We start from the raw sequence: 7,859 nt of genomic DNA on the forward strand, positions 1-7,859 counted from the left end.
GGAAATTGAATGTTGCACAGGTCTCCACACAAACACCCGCAGTTCTAGATGGCACATTGGTTTTCCAAAGCTTCGTCCAAATCTTGCCTTCTGACGCAGTGCTAGAAGGCCCACCGTTGTGCTCCAGCCAGTCCTACCTACTTAGTTTCGTTGATAGGATAATCCTATACGCTGAATGCACAAAAAAGATTCCCCAAATCTCCTCACTCCATATCCAGAAATCCTCAACTCTCCTCGTGCACAAAGGTATTTTCAAAATTTATTCAGCATCAATCGGGACAAACACAGTGCGCACCAAGTCCTCCCGCCATGAGGATAAAGTGGGATTCAAGGGGAGCTGCCGGGTGGGAGCCCTCAACCAAGGGTGTCCATATGCCCCGCCTTCAGTGAGTCCACCTCCAGACTCGCTGAAGGGACGACCGAGATGGGCCGGCCCATGCGCGCGGCAGGCCGCAGGATCTTTTTTCCGTTTTGTTTTTTTGCTTTATTTTATATTTTAAAATATTCTAAATACATATTACAAAAAACATTTGAAAAAGGGTTGAACAAGTATTTGAAAAATATTGAATAAGTATTTAAAAAATTTATCACCTATTTGAAAATTGTTAATCAAGCATTCAGAAAAATGTTGAATGTAAATAGAAAATTGTTTATCATGTATTAAAAAAATGGTGATTTTTTTATCATGTATATAAAAATGTTAATGAAGAATTTTGAAAAAAATGTTGAACAAGCATTTGAAGTTAACCAAGTAGTTGGGAAGTGTTAAATGTGTATCAAAAAAATGTTGACGATGTATTAAAAAATCATGAAATTTTTTGATCATGTATATAAAAAATGTTAATCAAGCATTTGAATTTTTTTTGAACAAGTATTTGAAATATGTTAATCAACCATTTGGAAAATGCTAAACGTATATAAGAAAAAAAATGTTGACCATGTATTAAAAACATGACGAATTTTTTGATCATGTATATAAAAATGTTAATCAAGCATTTGAGAAAAAATGTTGAACAAGTGTTTGAAAAATGTTAATCAAGCGTTTGTGAAATGTTAAATGTGTATAGAATAAATGTTGATCATGTCTTATAAAAATGATTTGTTTTCTGAAAACTATTAATCAAACATTTAAAATGTTATAAATATATAAAAAAATATGACAATGTATCATAAATATTAATCATGTATTTAAAAATGTTAATCAAGCATTTGAAAAATGTTAAAAATGTGTATAGAAAAAATGTTAAATTTGTGTTAAAAAATGTTAAACGTGTATTAAAAAATGTTGTTGACATACACAATAAATGTGGAATAACGACCAATAGAACAAAGAAACCGGAAAAAGAAACAAATAAACATAAGAAAAAAGGAAGAAACAAAATGCAAAAACAGAATGAAAAATAGAGAAGAAAAAAGAAAAGAAACAAAAGAAAACCAAAAAATAAGATTTTTTGACTATGTATCTAGTAGTCCGCGCTCATGTGTAAGCAGGAACGGAGAAAGAAAAGAAAAAAAGAAAAATTTTGAAGAAATAAAAAAAGTTGGGTCTTTTACCTCAAATAGTCCGCGCCTCCTCCGTATCCACGAAGACAACAGTGGCGCGGTGGCTAGCAGCTTGTTAAGCCTATCTATATACTCGTCGGCGCTGCGGTGCCATGGCAAACATAGAGGAGGAGATGGGCTGGAGGGAAACAAAGAAGCCCATTTTTCTTCCTAATCTTTCTATTCATTGTATGTGCTAATGGGCCGGGCCGGTTACTTCAGACGCTTCAGCGAGAGAACCATCCGTCTCGCTTAATGCGAGACATAGTGCTCGCGCTCAACCAGTGATTTCGCGGAGCAAGCCCTCTAGTGAAGGACGGATCTACAGGGTGCGCCTTGTTTTGGTCAGCCTATCTACATACGATTCGGCGCGGCGGCGGCGCGGGAAAACATAGAGGAGGAGATTGGCTGCAGGGAAACAAAGAAGCCCAGCAAGCTGCGTGTTCCTGGCGCGAAAGGACTCGCCCCAGTGGCCAATCCCTTATTCCTCTCTGCTCCCGCTTTGGCTCTCTAGATCTGAACTCGCCGCCAGCCTCTTCCCGCCTACCTCTGTGGTCCATTCCTCGTCGGCAACTCGCCGTCGCCGCCTACCGCTTGATTCCCTGCCTTGCCGCGTCCTTCCCCACACGCAATTGTTGCGCCCGCACACTAACCGTACCCGGCCGCCCAGTCCGTAGACTAGTCATGTTCGGCGGTGGGCGGTGTGCAAGGCTGCCCACGTGATATGTGCACCCTACCTTGCACTATAGCATCGGCCTGTAGCCATCGGCTGCCAGCTAGCCCTCCCACGGTCCCACGATTAAACACATTACACATGTACGGTAATCCCAAATTTCGACGGTCCCTAATTTTGCCAATTTCAAATTCAAACCTTATATTGGTTGATTCATTTTCTGTTGTTCAGCTATGATTGGTACTAATACAGGGAATGTTAAAATGTATTTAGAATTGTTGAATAATTGGTATGTACCATGTAGGCTTTTTGAATGCAAAATTGAGACTTAACTGGGAATATTAGTGTGTTTCTAAGATCATATTAATTTATACCTATGTGCTATTGGCTAATTATTAGAATGTCCACATGTCATATTGTTATCATTTTTTTGTAGGTAGACTACCCTGTTTTAAATTCCTAGATCCACCACTCCACAGCTGGGGCGGGGCTATAGTGTGGTCAGGGTGGGCCGCGGCCCATCCAGGGTTTTGGGTCAGCCTATTATACACTAGTAATTTGTACGTGCTTTGCACGTTAGACTATTATGTGTGACCACAATACTAAATCATGTAAATTAAAAATAGAATATTCTATGCTATAATAAAATTGTAACTTATGGATTTTTTTTACAATTTGTATTGAATCACGGTAGCACAACGAATTTCTATATGAAGAATGCTTTAAAAAACATACTTGTATTCCAAAAGAAATGTTATTGACGTGTTTGTGAAATCTTTTAGCTTTTTCATGTTCCAACTTGAAAATACAAATAAAGTTAGTTTGACGTTAATTTTCACCATTTCAAACAGTAAACTTTAAACAACTTAACATCCGATGAAGAAAAATAAATTAAAATCTAAATCTGAATTTTCTATAGGTTGTTTGAATATTTCTCTTAACAAACAGCAATACTGCTTTCGTTCCATATTATAGTGCATATATATTTTTGGAAAAGTTAATCCTCACAAACTTTGACCAAGTTTGTAACGAAACACATTTACATCTAGAATTCCAAGCATATATCATTAGCTTCATCGTAAGATGTATTTCATATTTTTATATTTTTGGTATTGTATATATAAATAGTTTTCCCTGTAAACTTGGTCAAAGTTTAAAAAATTTTACTTTTCAAAAAACTATACACGCTCCATTATGAAATGAATGAAATATTGACATGCGTACAATTTTTCCAATAGCATACTAATTCTTTTGAGAAAAATAAAAAATGCTTCCGTGCATGCATTCAACAGTATTCATGCGAGGAGCAAATTCCTATAGGCTGCTACCCTCTACGTGCACACTTCCTACGGGCTCAACTATACACGCTCCTAGGCTTCTAGGCTACACTGGAGTAGTACTAATAGGGTCAGTTCCCAATGTAAAGCTAGCTCGGTTGCTCCTCACGTGAAAGTTCTCGAGCAAGTGTCAGGTTGGTCAGACGCCAGCTGCGTTTATAACTCTAGAAAGATCCATCGACCTCGTTTTGGCGCGCGGTTGTGCGACGCGAATCCCAGAAACCATGGCTGTTGGATAAGTTGGCTTCAACATTGATAAGTGACATGGATTCATCACGTGGAAGAAATCAACGGCTAACAGATGCTTCTGCATCACTGTGGGCAGCTAATCTAAATTTGAAAATTGGTAATACTATAGTAGTACAGATATAGATCTCTAAACGGGCCAGAGAGTCAAAAAACGGCTCAATATACATGCTAGTCGACACACACAACCACGCCCAATCCGTGCATCGTCATTCCTCGTGTTCAATGAATCGAGGCGTCCGACTCGCTGAAGCGCGCGAGCGTCTAGGCTGGCCCACCCGCGCGGGCAACACCAGCATGTTTCTCGATTTTGTATTTTTCAAGTTTTTTTTTTCTTTTTTTTTCTTTTTATATACTTTAAAATATCTCTACTCCTAATGTCTGACTTGGTGAATAATCTTCACGTTTTATTTTCGTCTGGTCTTTTTTTCGTTGGTTCTTTTTGGTCTCACCTCCCCTCATCACTCCCCGTTAATTTTTTCTTCTTCGCACTTCAAACGAATCGCGTCTGATACTCCTTTCATTTATTCGTGCTTGCTTTGGCAGGTGTCAATTCAATTCAATCATGTAAATATTTGGTAATTAAGAATTCAGAAATAATATCATATACATGAGATCACTTTCCAAACATATCACCTCCCTATCCGATTTATTTCTCCCACCGATTCCCTTTCAAACTTAGCTTCACTAGAAAAAAATAGAACCGTAGAAGGCACGCCCTCACGTGATCACCTATCACAATCTCCACCCTACGCACGCACCAAAGAAACCCACCCGGCACCAAACGCCGCTCCTCTCGATCCCCTCAAGTAAACGCGGCCACCGTCGTGCGATCTTCCTGACACAGACGCCGCCACCGCCTCCTTCCCACGTACGGCGTCCCCCACGTCCATGGGGACGGCGCCCGCGTCCTACACTGACCCTCCCCCCTCATATAGGTTGGTCGTTGATGGAGTGGGATGTGCCACTGCGGTTTGGGGAGGCGCAGCCACGATCTGGTTGGGATCTCAGTGTGGACTCGTTCTCTGCGATGGAGGATGGCGCTGCCTCCCTGGCAAATGGGATCGGAGGAAGGGGCTCTACGTCGTGAATGTCGGCGAGGCAGCGGCCGAAGGTGAGCCCAGCGGTGAAAATGGGTGTTCGTCCCATGAAATAGGCGGCCGCGAAGGGCGGATCTGAGGCCACCCCAATCGCCGGTGGCCCTTCCTCCCATCGCTCATTGCCTCCATTCTCTCCCTCCTCTAAATCTTCGTCGCCCTGCCTCTGATTCTGGCCGACGCCATCCGGCTCTCGCATCGGCCACCACCAGCACGGCTACGGACGAGGCGCAATCGTAGACGTCGCCGCCGCCATCCTCATCGACCTCCTCCACCATCCTTCCCAGCCGTTGCCGGGGGCACCCGCCATCTGCGCTCTAGCCCACCCGCTCCCTCCTCTCCCCTCCCCCCCTGCCTGCCAGCCCCGCGATCCACCGCACAGATGGCAGGTACTGGAGTGACCTCCTCCCCAGCGGATCCGGCCTCCTCCGATGGAGATCCATCCTGGGCACCGCCTTATTCTCCTGCGTGCACGTCTATATCAACGTCTCATTCCACCTCACCTGAGCCTTTACCTTCCCACCTCTGCTTCAGATCGACATCAGTTTGCAAGGTATGTGCTTGATTGTTCCGAACTGGATCGATGGATTATGCAAGGTACTTTGTGTGTCGTCATTGACGGCAATCGTCACGCCATGCTACCATCGGAGGGCTCCCGCATCGATGATTAGGGTCTTCCGAACTGCACAAGCTCCATTGAGAAGGATGTTTTTAATTCTGGTTTTGCCTACATGCTTTCTTTGCCTGTGTCTACTTAGCTAATGTCTTCTTATAGATAGTAGCTGCTGAAGTGGTGTCACAGTTGTTCACTATAAGGAAACAACCATGATAACAAAAGTATATATTCCCTGACCTTTGACCTGAAGTACTTTTTCATTAGAAACTTGCAACAGCCAGGCATTGAAATTAGCAACAGCTTCGTACGTATTGAACTAATTTGCAGCAACACGTACTAAATTACTCCACTATGGACTACATATATTTAGGAACGGAGGGAGTACAGCAAACATGATCTCCTCTTCCAGTAAGCTAGTGGTAACCATCTTTGTCCCTGATTTGCTGGACTACTTAGTGCTTACAGAAGTAAGCTTGTTATTATTTTGTGATCTCTTGCAGATATGTACAATATGTTATGGGAAGATTGCGGGAACTTCTGAACCGGTCGTCCAGTAGTAGGTTCGTACTTCATACCAGCATGATGGTGTGTTATGTTTGCTTCACTTATTACTTGTTCGATTAGATCGTATTGGTGCCGTTGTGTCCAGGATACGAGTGAATTTTTGTGCATTTGGGCTGTTAGGCATGAAATGCGGGCAGTTTAGGCACTACGGCCTGAAGATTCCTTCAGGTTCACCGGAAATGACTACCAACTTGTTTAATTCTGTAGGTGCAGGTGCTGCCGGTTGACGGTGGCCTAACCATTAGTGTAACTGAAAGTGAACCAGGGCGATGTGCAGAAAAAAATCTTAGCACATAGGGTAGTACTCCCTTCGTATGTATATCACTTCCGAATACAAGTTCAGGTTATTAGGTAGTACTCTTGAATTTCAGGATTGATACTTGAAGATTTTAAAAGGTTACTAAATTTTGTACCAACTCTACTCTTATGTATAAGAAGAACATGCTCTAAAATATTGATAATTCATATGAAAGTAATCATTTGATTATTAAATCATGTTGCTAATAAGATAAGTTCTTGTCACTTATTTCTTAACAAATTTCCATTGTTCAAGTTCTGACTTCATTTGTTGAGCTATTTTAATTTTTGTATGAGAGAAATGAAACACTTTATGACTGGTATGTCGAAACTTTGATCAGTTCATTGTGGAATAATGGCGGTGATTTGGATTCTTAACTAAATTATGATAGGCTTCCATTTTGGGGGCTCTGGTTTGGTTTTATGTGTCTTTTTGTTACTAGGTAGAAAATACTTAATGCTGGTATCCCAGAGTTTTACTTACTGGATATAAATAGAAACGAGGCTTATTTATTGAGAATTTTATCTGTAGTGTGTGTCAGTGCCCTCGTACTTTTCAAGTGAAACCTTGAAGAAAAGCATAATTGATGCGGAGCATCCTACGGTCATCCCCATGGACCTACCATCTGAAGGAAATATGCCCTAGAGGCAATAATAAAGTATTATTTATTTCCTTATATCATGATAAATGTTTATTATTCATGCTAGAATTGTATTAACCGGAAACATAATACATGTGTGAATACATAGACAAACAGAGTGTCACTAGTATGCCTCTACTTGACTAGCTCGTTAATCAAAGATGGTTATGTTTCCTAGCCATAGACATGAGTTGTCATTTGATTAACGGGATCACCTCATTATGAGAATGACGTGATTGACTTGACCCATTCCGTTAGCTTAGCACCCGATCGTTTAGTATGTTGCTATTGCTTTCTTCATGACTTATACATGTTCCTATGACTATGAGATTATGCAACTCCCGTTTACCGGAGGAACACTTTGTGTGCTACCAAACGTCACAACGTAAATGGGTGATTATAAAGGTGCTCTACAGGTGTCTCCAAAGGTACTTGTTGGATTGGCGTATTTCGAGATTAGGATTTGTCACTCCGATTGTCGGAGAGGTATCTCTGGGCCCACTCGGTAATGCACATCACTATAAGCCTTGCAAGCATTGTGACTAATGAGTTAGTTGCGGGATGATGTATTACGGAACGAGTAAAGAGACTTGCCGGTAACGAGATTGAACTAGGTATCGAGATACCGACGATCAAATCTCGGGCAAGTAACATACCGGTGACAAAGGGAACAACGTATGTTGTTATGCGGTCTAACCGATAAAGATCTTCGTAGAATATGTGGGAGCCAATATGGGCATCCAGGTTCCGCTATTGGTTATTGACCGGAGACGTGTCTCGGTCATGTCTACATAGTTCTCGAACCCGTAGGGTCCGCACGCTTAACGTTACGATGACAGTTTTATT

General features: G+C 41.6%; 1 long non-coding RNA gene across 1 annotated transcript; it reads left to right on the forward strand.

The window, feature by feature from the left end:
• Nucleotides 1–3,944: 3,944 nt before the first annotated feature.
• Nucleotides 3,945–6,889, forward strand: LOC120966343 (uncharacterized). The gene is made up of 2 exons (XR_005759842.3): nt 3,945–6,071; nt 6,283–6,889. It is a non-coding gene; the product is annotated as an uncharacterized lncRNA (long non-coding RNA).
• Nucleotides 6,890–7,859: the final 970 nt, after the last annotated feature.

Source organism: Aegilops tauschii, chromosome 6 (genome assembly GCF_002575655.3).
Source record: "Aegilops tauschii subsp. strangulata cultivar AL8/78 chromosome 6, Aet v6.0, whole genome shotgun sequence".
NCBI lineage: Eukaryota > Viridiplantae > Streptophyta > Magnoliopsida > Poales > Poaceae > Aegilops > Aegilops tauschii.